The 15344-nt window shown below is 38.3% G+C and overlaps 1 protein-coding gene and 1 pseudogene across 10 annotated transcripts in view; one reads left to right on the top strand and one right to left on the bottom strand.

Annotated features, from left to right (window-relative positions):
• PHTF2 (putative homeodomain transcription factor 2) overlaps positions 1 to 15344 on the bottom strand; it is a 125527-nt gene that overhangs the window by 109889 nt on the left and 294 nt on the right. The gene's annotated exons all lie outside the window — the stretch shown is intronic.
• The window catches only part of LOC309632166 (thioredoxin-dependent peroxide reductase, mitochondrial pseudogene), a 28422-nt pseudogene extending 13078 nt beyond the window's left edge, over positions 1 to 15344 (top strand). Inside the window, exon 1 of the transcript in view lies at positions 1 to 15344. This exon is cut by the window's left edge and continues 13078 nt beyond it. The product of the transcript in view is annotated as a thioredoxin-dependent peroxide reductase, mitochondrial pseudogene (transcript).

The following is a 15344-nucleotide window of genomic DNA, read 5'->3' as shown; positions in this document are numbered from 1 at the left end:
ATGAGTTCTTTCCTGGTCCGGGAAGATCCCGCATGCCACAGAGTAACTAAACCCATGCGCCACCACTACTGAGCCTGTGCTCTAGAGCCCGCGAGCCACAACTACTGAGCCTGTGTGCCGCAATTACTGAAGCCTGCGCACTTAGAGCTCATGCTCTGTGACAAAAGAAGCCACCGCAATGAGAAGCTTGCACACTGCAACGAAGAGTAGCCCCCGCTTGCTGCAACTAGAGAAAGCCCGCACACAGCAACGAAGACCCAATGCAGCGAAAAATAAAATAAATAAATTTTTTAAAAAAGAATTAAAAAAAAATCAATGAGCCTATACTGATACAAATGAATGAATGAATGAATGAATGAATAAATAAATAAGAGAAGGAAGCTTTCTTTGTAGCAGGAAGCCTTCTTTGTACCAGGAAGCCAGCTAATAAAAACAGAAGAAATTGGTGAACTGGAAAAAAAAAAAAAAATCACTATTTGGGAACCATCATTTTTCCCCAGTGTTAGTGAGATGTAATTGACATAACATTGCATAAGTTTAAGTCGTAGAACATAATGATTTGACATATGTATATACTGCAAAATGATTACCGCAATAAGTTAACAACCATCACCTCACATAGTTACATAGTTTTTCCCTTGTGATGAGAACTTTTAAGCAACCATCTTGAAAACTGATTTGTACAATAATCATCAATAGATATTACAGCCAATGGGTAAGTTTGAGAGTAATAGGATATTTACATAATCAAAGTATCTCTCCACAAGGTACTTAATAGTTACAAGGAGTGAAATAATGACTTAGCTTTGGAGAAACCTGGCAGATACCTTAACTAAATGATCAAAGTTATCATCATCAGTAATAGGAGAAACTGCAGCATTTGCTTCTTGATATAATGTACTGGAAAGAATATTATGTCTGTGATATTCCTGCCAAAAGTATATAACCTGACTCTAGTCTTGAGAAAAAAATCAACCGAACTAAAATTGAAGGACATTCAGCAAAATAACTGGCCTCAACACTTTAAAAAATGTCAATATCATGACATATAAACATAGCTCTACAACTATTCCAGCTTAAAGTAAATTACAGAGACATGACAACTAAAGGCAGGATGTGATCCTGGATTTTCTCTTGCCATAATGGACAGTATTGTGACAATTGGTGAAATGTGAATAATATTTGAAGATTAGATAATACTATTGTATCAAAGTTAATTTCCTGATTTTTGATCATCATACTTTGCTTACGCAGGAGAATGACCTTGTTTTTAGGAAATAAAACTGAGGTTCACATAGTTAAAGGAGTATCAAGACTCAAATGAGTCAGGAAAAAAGTAACGTATATCTGTATATATAAAAATAAGGATAAAGCAAATGTAGTAAAATGTTTAATATTTGGTTAATCTCTGAAGCGTACACAGAAATTCTTGTAACTTTTCAAAGTCAAATTTGTCAAAATAAAAAAAGAAGAAAATAACTATAGTAATTTTTAATTCAGTTTTAAAATACCTCCTTTCTCATGTTAATTTTCTACATACACACTATCAACTTAATACACATAAAGCCTTCCTTTTATAATTAAGTTTATTTTCTCATGTAGTGTGGTTGCAGTGAAAGGGATGTACAGGGTAGACAAAAGAAAACTGACTATGTTTTGATTTTACCAATTTACATAATTCACCTCCATCAAAAGAAAAAGGCCATTTCAGTTGCCTATGATCAATGAGGAGACATTTTTAGACATACTCTTCTAACATCTTAACTCCATTTCCTCTACAGAGATTTTTAACAACCTTTAATACCTATTATTTCCAAAGTTAAGTTACACTGACCTCTCAAAATATAAAAGGTATTTTTGGATCATAGCAGTATTTTTAGTCTTTGTGGCAAATATTTTCCAATGATGATAAAATCTGAATTATTACACCTTTAGAGAAATATTAATACTTACGTCTCATTAATTTGCCCTAGTAATAATATAGCCATGTTTTTCACTCTCTCACATTTTCTTTCAATGAGAATTGGGTTTTAAAAAGAAGAAAATGCAATTAGTTGCTTTCCTTTTGACTCACCATACATTCCTACATTTGTTTCAAGGGCAACAGGAATGCTGAGGAAGCTGAACATAAACACGTTTATCCCGTCAAAACATATGGTATACTTTGGTTCTTGCTATCCAAAGCTAATACATTCTAAAATCATGGGTTTTAATTAAAACAATACTAAAAATGGTACTTTATGTATTTTAAAGTATTACTTTAAAATTTAACGAAGAGGGGTTTCCACTTCTAGCAACGATGGAGTATCAGGGACCAGATTAATCCTCCCACCTTTTATTTTTATTTTTTGGCTGTACCATGCATCTTGCAGGATCTTAGTTCCCCCACCAGGGATCGAATCCAGCCCTCCGCAGTGGAAGCACAGAGTCCTCACCACTGGACCGTCAGGGAATTCCCCCTCCCACCTTTAAAACTAAAAAAGGACAAAATATGTGAAATCTTTTCAGACACTGGACAACAGGCTGTGCAAGACAATAATCTTTGAAAAAGGAAACAAAAAAGTGAGCCCTATTATTTCCTAGTAGTACTGCCTGTAGAGTTTCCAGGACACAGTGCTAGGAGGGGAAAACCAGAGCCTGACAGTCTCCCCAAGTTGAGAGGACGGATTTGAGCGTTCAAGGACACCAAAACAACTAGAGTTCTCAGGGCAAAGTACCAGAGAGGAGAGAAGAGCACAAGAAGAGCTCTGGAGCTTTGCATGGGATTCCCACTGAGTCTTCAGCTGAGTATTGTTGATCAGCACACTTATGAAGAGAAACTACCTAAAGCCAGGAATAGAACCACCAGAAAGGAGCAGGCATAACAATTACCAAAGTTCACACAGGGATGGTAAGAGTTCACAGCCAGAGTGGAGAAATCCTGTAATAATGGGCAATAGCTAGAATACTGAGAAGGGCAGTGCCCCAGTAATAAGGCTAAATTAGCCTTGTACTAAAGGATGCTCAGGACTCATCTAACAAAGCTTTAAAAGCATGCCTTGAAGAACTGTTTCAAAGTAACATAACTGTGTCCCAAAACAAAGGTCAAAATATTTATAAGAATACAAAGAAAAGACAGCCCCAAACAACAAAATTCACAATGTCTGGCATCCAAACAAAACTTAGCAGGCATTCAAAGAAAAAGGAAAATACGATCCATAATGAGGAGAAAAATCAGTTACAAGAAGCGAACCCAGAAATGACAAAAGTGCTATGATTAAAACAGCTATTATATACAAAATACTGTGCATGTGTACATACACCTTATGTGTATGTATATGTATGTATATGTATACATTCACACACATGCGTGCACACACACACAAATGGAAAGAAACCCATGTTCATGATTGGAAGACTTAATATTATTAAGATGTCCATACCCAAAGCAATCTACAGATTCAATGCAATCTCTATCAAAATTCCAATGGCATTTTTTGAAGAAACAGAAAAATTCATCCTGAAATTCATATGGAATCTTGAGGGACCCCAGGTAGCCAAAATAATTTTGTAAAAGAACAACAGATTGGAGGAGTCACACTTTCTGATGTCAAAACATATTACAAAGCTATGGTAATCAAAACAGCATAGTACTGGCATAAGGACAAATAGACCAATGGGACAGAACAGAGTACAGGAATAAACCCTTGCATATATGGTCAAATAATCTTTGACAAGAATGCTAAGACCCCACTCAATGGGGAAAGGACAGCCTCTTCAACAACTTGTGTGCAGAAAAATGGATATCCACATGCAAAAGAATGAAGGTGGATCCTTATCTTATACCACATACAAAAATTAACTCAAAATGGATTAAAGACCTAAGAGTAAAACCTAAAACTATAAAACTCATAGGAGAAAATGTAGGGTTAAACTTCATGACACTGTACTTGGCAGTGATTTATTTGGTTGTGACACCTAAAGCACAGAAAATAAAAGCAAAAATACACAAACGGGACTAAATCAAACTTAAAAACTTTTGTGCATCAAAGGATACAATCAATAGAGTGAAAAGGTAACCTATGGAATGGGAGAAAATATCTGCAAACTATGTATGTGATAAGGGGTTAATATCCAGAATGTATAAAGAACTACAACTTAACAACAAAATATCAAATACCTCAATTTAAAAAAGGGCAAATGACTTGAATAGACATTTCTCCAAAAATGATGTACAAATGGTCAGCAAGCACATGAAAAGATGCTCAACATTGCTAATCATTAGGAAAATGCAAATTAAAACAATAATGAGATATCACTTTATACCCATTATGACAGCTACTATCAACAAAACAGAAAATAACGAGTGTTAACAATGATGTGAAAAAATTGGAACCCTTGTGCACTGTTAGTGCAATGGTGAAGTGGTGCAATCTCTACAGAAAATAATACGGAAGTTTCTCAAAAAATTGAAAATAGAACTACAATATGATCCAGCAATCTCACTTCTGGGTATATACCCAAAAGGAGTGAAAGCATGGTCTTGCAGACATATCTGCATACCCATGTTCACAGAAGCACTATTCACAATAGCAAAGAGATTAAAGTAACCCACATGTCCACCAATGGGTGAATGAATAAAGAAAATTATACAATAGAATATTACTCAGCCTTAAAGGAAATCCTGCCACATGCCACAACATGGATGAATCTTGAGGATATTACACTAAGTGAAATAAGCCAGTCACAAAAAGACCAAGGCTGTATTATTCCATTTATTTGAGGTACCTAGCATAGTTGAATTCATAGAGACAGAAAACAGAAGAATGTCTTCCAGGGAATGGGCAAAGGAGTAAAGAGTAGTTGTTGTTGAACGGATACAGAGTTTCAGATTTGCAAGATGAAGAAGTTCTGGAGAGCTGTTTCACAACAATATTAATGTAATTAACACTACTGAACTATATACTTAAAAAATTATTAAGATGGTAAATTTTGTTATGTATTTTTTACCACAAATTTTTGAAAACTCAGCTAGTATAGACTCTACATATACAGCTGACCCTTGAACAACAGTCTGAACTGTGCAGTTCCACTTATACACAGATTTTTTAAAAAATAAAAACATACTACAGTACTACATGATCTATGATTGGTTGAATCTGCAGATGCAGAACGGGGGATGTGGAGGGCCAACTATAAAGTTACACACAGATTTTCGACTGTGTGAACGGTCAGCACCCCTAACGCCCACATCATTCAAAGTTCAACAGTATTCAAGAAAGGAGAAGAGGGACTTCCCTGGTGGCACAGTGGATAAGACTCCATGCTCCCAATGCAGGGGGCCCGGGTTCAATCCTTGGTCAGGGAACTAGATCCCACATACATGCCACGACTAAGAGTTTGCATGCCACAACTAAAAAGCCCATGTGCTGCAACTAAGAAGCCAGCGAGCCACAACTAAGGAGCCTGCCTGCCACAACCAAGACCGGGCGCAACCAGATAAATAAATAAATATTTTTTTAAGAAGACAGAAGAAAGATTGAACATGTAAAGGAGAAATATGTAAGATACAGACAAAATTCAAATCAAACTTACAGAAATGAAAAATAAAATGTCTAAAAAGAAAAATACACTGGATGAGATAACAGCAGATCAGAAACTGAAAAGAAGAAAAGATTACTAATCTTGAGGACAGAGCAGGAGACATTATCCAAGTTGAAACAAGGAGTGAAAAAAAGATTTTAAAAAAATGAACAAAGCATCAGTTAGCTGTGGGACAATATCAAGTGGCATAATATATGCGTAACTGGAGTACCAGAATGAGAGGAGAGAGTGAAGAAACAGAAAAACTATTTGAAGAAATAATGGACAAATTTTTTCTACATCTGATGAAAATGGTAAATCAACAAACCAAGAAGCTCAACAAACCCCAAGCATAAGAAGCATAAAACACATTGTAGGCACATCATAATAAAAGTGCTTAAAACCAATGGTAAAGAGATCATCTTAAAAAGCAGCCAGGGGGGAAAAAAAAACCACTTTCAATATAAAGAAATAAGGATAACAGTAGATTTCATATTGGAAAAATGCAATGAGAAGGCAGTGGTGCAGTATCATTAAAGTCCTGAAAGAAAAAAAGTGTCAATCTAAAATTCTATACCCAGCAAAAATATATTTCAAAAATAAAGTCAAAAAATATTTTTTCAACTCTCTGCTTCTCCATCTGCCCCACAGGTCCCGTGCACCCTGAAGATGGCGGCCATGGCAGGAAGGTTGCTCCGGACTTCGCTTGTCCAACATGTGAGTCCCATTCCTTGGGGCATTTCTGCTGCATCCCTTAGGCCTGCTGCTTCTTGAAGAACATGCTTGACAAATGCATTGTGTCTGGCTCTGGTCAAGCAAAATTCGCCTTTAGCACCAGTTCCTCATACCATGCCGCTGCCGTCACCCAGCATGTGCCCTATTTTAAGGGTACAGCTGTTGTCAATGGAGAGTTCAAAGAAATAAGCCTTGATGACTTTAAGGGGAAATATTTAGGGCTCTTCTTCTATCCTTTGGATTTCAGCTTTGTGTGTCCTACAGAAATTATTGCTTTCAGTGACAAAGCAAATGAATTTCACGATGTGAACTGTGAAATCGTTACAGTGTCAGTGGATTCCCACTTCGCCCACCTGGCCTGGATAAACACACCAAGGAAGAATGGCGGTTTAGGCCACATACAAATCACGCTCTTGTCAGATTTGACTAAACAGATTTCCCAAGACTACGGTGTGCTTTTAGCAGGTCCCGGCCTTGCACTACGACGTCTCTTCATAATTGACCCCAACGAGTCATCAAGCATTTGAGCGTCAATGATCTCCCAGTGGGCTGAAGCATGGAAGAGACCCTCCGCTTGGTGAAGGCATTTTAGTTTGTGGAAACCCATGGAGAAGTCTTCCCAGCCAACTGGACACCAGATTCTCCTACAATCAAGCCCCATCCGACGGCTTCCAAAGAATACTTTGAGAAGGTAAATCAATAGACCATCCCATGTGCACCTGCAGCTCCCCACGCCAGAAAATAACCACAGCTGGAACTCATTTTTAGCATTTCAAAGATTATTATTTAGAGAAGGCAAAAAAACAATTATGCTTGTATTCGTAAATATTACTCTAAATGTTCTGTTTTTGTAACATTGGCCAAGGCTTTTAAAACGTGGTTAGTTACTAACGTAAGGAGTCATTTATTGGCAGTGTATGGCTGGATAGCTAGTTGCTATAGAATGTGCAATTCCTCTATTTCTTGGATCATGTCTTCAAAGGGAAAAGGAAACAATTCTTCTTTCTCAGCCTTACTTGAACCTTTGTGTACACCAGAGTAGTATGACAGGCATCAAAACTTCTGATCAAGGGTCCTGAGATTTTCTTCTTGAGTTTCTTTGTATTAAACTGAATTTTCTTTTAAGATCATAGTTTTAAGTTGTCAGCATCAATGGTCTAATTTAACACTTGCAGGACTTCCCTGGTGGTCCAGTGGTTAAGACTCTGTGCTTCCAATGCAGGGGGCGCAGGTTCAATCCCTGGTCAGGGAACTAAGATCCCACATGCCGCAGAGCAACTATGCCCATGCGCTGCAACTACTGAGCCTGCGTGTCACAACTACAGAGCCCACACGCTCTGGAGCCTGTGCACCACAACTACAGAGCCTGTGCACCGCAACTACTGAGCCCGCACGTTCTGGAACACACCACAACTAGAGAGAAGCCCGCCTGCCGCAACAAAGATCCCACGTGCCACGACTCAGACCTGACACAGCCATAAATAAATAAATAAATAAAATTATTTTAAAAAATTGAGAGAACGAGCAGACATAAAATATGTAAGGATAGAGAAGATCTGAAAAACTCTATCAATCAACTTAATCTGACATTTATAGAACACTCCACCCAACATTCTTTTCAAGTACACATGAATCATTTACCAAGAGAGACTATATTCTGGGCCATAAAACAAGTCTCAATAAATTCAAAACGATTCAAATCACACAACGTATGTTCTCTGACCACAGTGAAATTAAATCAGAAATCAACATCTGAAAAATCCCCAAATATTGGGAGACTTGTGTACATACCTTTAAATAACCAATAGAGTCAACAAAGAAATCACAAAATCAGCAAGGATTTTTGAATTGAACAAAAATGTGAACACGACATATCAACACTTGTGAGATGCCACCAAAGCACTATTTAGAAGGGAATTTTATAGCATTAAACATTTATACTAGAAGACAATAAATTAACAAATTAAGTTTACATTTTAAGATTCTAGCAAATCACGAGCAAATAAAATGCAAAGTAAATAGCAAAATAGAAATAATAAAGAATAGAAATCATTGAAATTGAGAACACAAAATCAATAAAGAAAACCAAAACCTGGTTCTTTGAGAATATCAATAAAACAGACAAACTTCTTGTCAGACTGAACAGGAAAAAAATGAGAAAATACACAAATTTACAGTCAGGAATGAGAAAGGGGGACATTGCTACAAATCTTACAGATATTAAAAAGATAATAAAGGAACATTATGAACAATTTTATGCCCATGAATTTAACAACTTAGATTATATTGACAAATTCCTTGAAAGATACAAATGATAGATGCTCACTCAAAAAGAAATAAATAAAAAGCCCTTTGTCTATTAAAGAAATGGAATTTGTAGTTAAAATCTTTCCCATAAAGAAAACTCCAGGCATAAGTATGCAAGTCATTTAATATTGTCTTAAGTTTAAGGTACATGGAGAGATCAAGTATTTATTAACTATCATGTGCAGGCACTACGGATATATAAGTTTGATATGGTCATGTTAGTATTTCAACAAAATCATTCTGGAAGGAAGCTGTGTAGAGAACTGGTTAGTACAAGGCTAAATTAAAAGTAAAGAGACCTGGGACTTCCCTGAAGGGCCAGTGGTTAAGACTCTATGCTTCCACTGCAGGGGGCACACATTCCATCCCTGGTGCGGGAACTAAGATCCCATATGCTGTACGGCCGAAAAAAAAAGTAGAGACTAGTGACAATAATGAAATGATGAGGGCATGAAATAAGTCAGTGGCAATGAGCATTTTTAAAATTTATTTATTTATTAATTTAATTTTTTCTTTGGCTGCATTGGGTCTTCGTTGCTGCACGCGGGCTTTCTCTAGTTGTGGGCAATGAGCATTTTTATTTTGACTTGGGATAGGTGTTGGGATAGGGCATGATTAAAAGATAGATAACTAGTAGAGAGAATAACCAGATGCAGTGATGGACTGTACATGAAAGGTATGGGGAGTAAAAGAGTAAGGATGTTCCATGATTCTTGGCTTGAACATCAGAAGAACCATTCATTAGAACAGGAAATGCAAGAGGAGAACAAGAAGATATGTTTAATTTTTCAACATATGGTACATTTAGACATTCAGTGACCAAAAGGTAGATTGGTAGGCAATGGGATAATACATAGAATCAACATTTAGGGAATCTGTGTAAATTAAGCTGCTCTATCTACCAGGATTACCTGCAATTAAAGCCTTCTCTATAACTGTACAATTAACTGCACAATGGCTTTTCTCTGGTAAAAGAACTTGAGGAGTAAGAAGGTAGTTAAAAGAGTTGAGAAGATAAGTCTCTTTCCCCATATACTTAATTCACAGTACAAGAGACCCAATTTCAGTGATCTTTTTACTGTCATTTAGAAGAGCAAAACCCCATTTATTTGCTCTATTTGGTTTAAAGAGTCTGACCTCCTTTCTTCAGAAAACAATTTGAGAATGTGAAGCTCTCTCCCTATCTTTTCCCTTTTTTTGTTGTATGTGGCTGCAATGATTCAATTCTTTATTCAACACTCCCTGTTACCTATATAACATCCATTGCCTCCTTTTAAGGTTTTCTTTGTTTGCCATTTTCTGCCTTTCCTTACTCTATTTGAGAATTGTATTTTTTAAAAAGTATACCTGTTCAACTTAGTTGAACAATTCCAGCAACCTTTTTTTTTTTTGAGCAAGTCTTATAAGCCAGGCAATGAATCAAGTGCTTCACATATATTAGCTCATTTAGTTTTCAAAATCTTGCAAAGTAGATATCCCATTTTATGATTAAATAAAACTGAACATCAAAAAGATTACATAATGAGGGGCCTCCCTGGTGGCGCAATGGTTAAGAATCCGCCTGCCAATGCAGGGGACACAGGTTCGAGCCCTGGTCCGGGAAGATCCCACATGCCGCGGAGCAACTAAGCCCGTGCGCCACACCTACTGAGCCTGCGCGCTAGAGCCCGCGAGCCACAACTACTGAGCTTGCCCTCTAGAGCCCAAGAGCCAGAACTACTGAAGCCTGCGTGCCACAACTACTGAAGCCCACGCGCCTAGAGCCCATGCTCCTCAACAAGAAAAGCCACCGCAATGAGAAGCCCACGCACCACAACAAAGAGTAGCCCAGTGCGCAGCAACAAAGACCCAACGCAGCCAAAAATAATAAATAAATAAAATTTTAAAAGATTACATAATGAGCCCAAAGTTAGAAAACTGGTGGACTGTAGAATTGAAACTTGAACCTAGGTCTGTAGAGCACCAAAACTTGTGCCACGTAACTTTCATAAGCTTTTTGTTACCTGTAAGAGACCTTTTACTGAATATACGACTAAGGTGCTTTCATTCATGCAACAAACATGTATGCCTACTACATGTCTTCAAACTTTCTGTAGATACACTTTTAATAGTCCCTTCCCCTACTGTTTCTGAAACTGGAAAGCTGCATACAGTACACTTTTTTGCCTTTACTTCCTCTCATTAAATGTCAAATTTAATCATGTTACGATTATTATCAGGTTGTGGTTCAGCCACGGCCATTTCCTGCTTCAGTTCCTGTTCAAAATGAAGTCCAGCATATTTTCTTTCCGAGTCCTCTAAAATTACCTGTTCTAGGAAGCAATTTTTTTTTCTCATCTGAAAACTCACCTCTATTATTTTGTGTCATTTTAGCAATTTACATGAAGCTAACAAGTTGGACTAAAAATGCAGCTTTCCTAAATGTCATTTAATATTTTCAACTTAGTCATATGATTCTGGTTATAAAGTGATCCACATTTATAAATCCAATGTGATATATATGGAATCTAAAAAAAAATGGTTCTGATGAACCTAAGGGCAGGACAGGAATAAAGTCGCAAACGTAGAGAATAGACTTGAGGACATGGGGAGAGGGAAGGGTAAGCTGGGACAAAGTGAAAGAGTAGCACTGACATATACACAGTACCAAATGTAAAACCGATAGCTAGTGGGAAGCAGCTGCATAGCACAGGGAGATCAGCTTGGTGCTTTGTGACCACCTAGAGGGGTGGGATAGGGAGGGTGGGAGGGAAACGCAAGAGGGAGGAGATATGGCAATATATGTATACGTATAGCTGATTCACTTTGTTATACAGCAGAAACTAATGAAACATTGTAAAGCAATTATACTCCAATAAAGATGTTAAAAATAAATAAATAAATAGATAAATCCAATGTGAGTATTTACGGTTCTGTGCTAACCTGAGGGGAAGACATAACCATGGGACTTTTTCTCAGATTTTTCAAGTACAGTCCCGATTTAAAACATTCTGTCCAACAGTCACATCTCAAGTTTCAGTTCAGAAAAGACAGTCAAAGGGTATACATATGCAAAGGGTAGTTTGAAATATTGACTCTATATGGCAACAGAGTAGGTAAGGGGGGGTGGTTAAGGGAAGGCAATCAATCACCTAAGACTCTTTTTCTTTACTTTACCTTACTTTATTTTATCTTTATTTTTATTTTTTTGGCCAAGCCATGCGTCCTGCAGATCTTAGTTCTCAACTAGGGATTGAACCCAGGGCCCCTGCAGTGGAAGCGCAGAGTCCTAACCATTGGACCTCCAGGGAATTCCCAAGATTCTTCTTCTTTTTTAAATAATCCCAAAATACATCCCACAAATTTGGTGCAATTGCCTTACTCTTCTTTTACAGCTTAGAATGAAGTATCCCAATGAAATAATGAAATAGTTGCTTGCCTGAACATGTTTGGAAATGAAGTTGTAACTGACAGTAGGGAAAATAAGTATTCAAAGGTAAATATTAAATAAAAATGTAACAATGCACAAACTCTTGAGCTATTCCTATAATTTCAGTATCTAAGTATGTAATTTATAACCACTAAAATTGCCCAGCCACATTTCTATACAATTATCATTTAAATTTGGCCTTCAAAACTACTTTCTATACAGAGCCACAAATACTCGCCATTCCCTCAACAATCCATATTCCGGTTCTCCTGCCTCCAGTTCTGTGTGTTCTGTGTTTGATGCCTTCCCTCCCCACTAATCAAAATTATCAGTCACACTTTTAGGTTCCAAAGATAGCTCCCTGCTAAACCTCCAACCCCTTCTCAACTCTGTTCAATTTATTTGTTCCTTCTTCTTTATTCAGGGCTTACCAATGTGACAATACTTTACATATTTTGTTTAATACTAATACTCCCCTTTGAAGCATTATTCTCTCCACTTAACAGATAAGGAAACTAAAGATGAAAAAGGTTTGGTATCACGTTCAAGGTCACAAAGCAAAACAGGAATTCAAACGCTGGTCTGTCTGAAATTCAACTGAATTCTCTTTCCGTGAAACCACACACTCTACGGCACGCTCTTATAGTATATATTGCATTGTGTTACCATTATTCGTTCAAATATCTCTCTCTCCCTCTAAAGGGATGTTCCTCAAAGACAGGGAAGGTGACTCCATCCTTACATCCCAGCAACACTCAACAGGGCCTATTATACAATGATCTCAAAGTGTTACTGAATATTCAGTTTATGGTTTTGCAGCATTATTTTCCATTGATTAGTCTCCTTCAACCAAATCTCTACAAAGCCATTTTTACTGTGATGGGAAAGCACAACAGCTTGGAATACAGGCTTTGTATTCAGATTGATTAGATGTGAATTCCACCTCCACCAACTTATTAGCTGAGAAATCTTGAACACATGAGTTAACCTACATTAACTCATGGGATGACAGTAATCACAGTAGCTACCTCCTAGGATTAAAAGGATTAAATGAGGTAACATAGACAATCCTAATCTTTTCCTACATGCTACCCTAAATTTTCTTTGGCTCAGTCTAGTGTAGCCTTTTTCAATACAAATTCCTTATAATTTTGATATTACTCAGCCATAATAAAGAATGAAGTAATGCCATTTGCAGCGACATGCATGGACCTAGAGATTATCGTACTTAGTGAAGTTAAGTCAGACAAAGAAAGACAAATATCACATGATATCGCTTATATGTGGAATCTTAAAAAAGGGTACAAATGAACTTATCTACAAAAGAGAAACAGAGTTACAGATGTAGAAAACAAACTTATGGTTACCAGGGGGGTGGGGGGGTGTATATTGGAAGATTGGGATTGACATATACACACTACTATATATAAAATAGATAACTAATAAGGACCTATTATGTACCACAGGGAACTCTACTCAATACTCTGTAATGGTCTATATGGGAAAAGAATCTAAAAAAGAGTGGATATATGTATAACTGATTCACTTTGCTGTACACCTGAAACTAACACAACACTGCAAATCAACTATATTCCAATAAAAACTTAAAAAAAAATTTCCTGGCAATTTTCAATGAAATGGACTAGCCAAAAAGGTACATGTTTTAAAAACTGCTCAGGTCGCTTACTTGACTTTTAGGGCCAACTGTCCAGTGCCAGTTTGGACTCAAAAAAAGTTTATTCTTGGAGGCTTGACTATGCAAGAGTGCCCCCACTGTATACTATATTTTATTTGCTCACCACATTTTCAAGCCCTACCAGCAAGTTTGAAAATTGGAACACAGACACTTCCTACTTTACTACCACCTAACTTAATACTACCTGATGCAGGAAGACAACTAACCTGTGTGGGAGGCAGGCTATTTCCCCTGCAAGAAAACACTCCTCGAACCACCTGTGTCTGGTCTCAGGCATGGCTCATTCTCCCCACACCTCCATATTCGTCTGGAATCTAGAGGCTAAGCCACTACACCTGACAGAGGATACCCATTTCCTTAAACTTAGCAACCCTTACTCCAAAAAGTTAGGATTTTATAGTGTTATGCTATTTTATGGCTCTTTAGGCTAAAGTGCCTAGTTTCCAAATTATCAGAATTTCCCCTTAAAATTTTAAAAATCTACGAAAAATCCCAGTTTTGGAGAAAAAAAGTTTTTAAAAATACATTATCCCTAGAAACAAGAGCAAACACTAAGGCTATAGCCACAGTCTCAAAGGGGAAAAAAAAAGAAAAATCTTCAAATGCCTAGTTGGCTAAAGCTAAACAAAAGCTATAAAATCAAAGTACCATAAATAACAAACTAATCTCAAAGTAAGCAGAATATACCATTCACAAAGTGAGCAAGTGTGAATAACAAAATACCTAACACATTGACCACGAATTTTAAAATTACTTGGTATGTAGATACAGAGATTAATAAACTGTTTCAGATTCTGTACTTCCCTAGACAGTATATGTTGTTATAAAGCAGGTCCTTCTTTTATTTTTATTTTTTTTTTGGCCAGGCTAAAAATTAAAAGGGTGACAGATTAGTGACAGAATAATCTCTGAAGTTCTACAAGGAGGTGTTGCTTTAGAAAGCCATGACTCGAAGGAACAATACCAGAACACTGGCTGTCAACATCAGGCAGATAAAAATAAGAAAAGGTGAAGCACGCTGATGGACCGCGGCATTGTTTCCAGACAAGAAATATCCCTTTAAGGCCCATGCCAAGGATTTCAGCGCCAGCTCCGCAGTCAGTGCTGGAATCAGAAAACTAAACTGTTGCCCGCTCAGTGGGAGCAGGGCAGCGACCCCCTCCAGTCGGCGTCCAGCGCGCGCAGAGTCGCCCCCTCCTCCCGAGCCCGCTCCTCCGGCTGCTAGCTGGCCGCTCCCCGCCGACCCCGGCTCGGCCACCCGATGACCCCGCACTCCCTCCAGGACCCGACGCGCCCAAAAAAGAGCGCTAGGGGAAGGAAGCGAAGGAGAGGGGCCTTGGGAGGGGACGGAGGGGCGGGAGGCGGCGCTGGGCTTCGGCCCATCACCATCAAGGCTCGAGGACAGCGCGGGTTCGGGAGGAGGGAGGCTGAGCCTCCGCCACCGGCCAAATGATAGTATCCCGGAGCGCAGGTGCCGGCGGCTGCCGAGGAAGTCACAGGCGGGGAGGACGACGCGTTGCCCCCAGACCCCCCACCTCCATCCCACGCGCCGCTCTTCTCCTCCCTCGTCCAGCTTCATCCTCCGCTTCTGTCAGAACCCAACGACCTCCACGCGGCCCGCCTCAGCGCGGAGGT

Source organism: Balaenoptera borealis (genome assembly GCF_965194805.1).
Source record: "Balaenoptera borealis genome assembly, chromosome: 7".
Lineage (NCBI taxonomy): Eukaryota > Metazoa > Chordata > Mammalia > Artiodactyla > Balaenopteridae > Balaenoptera > Balaenoptera borealis.
This window is presented reverse-complemented; position numbering and strand designations above follow the sequence as displayed.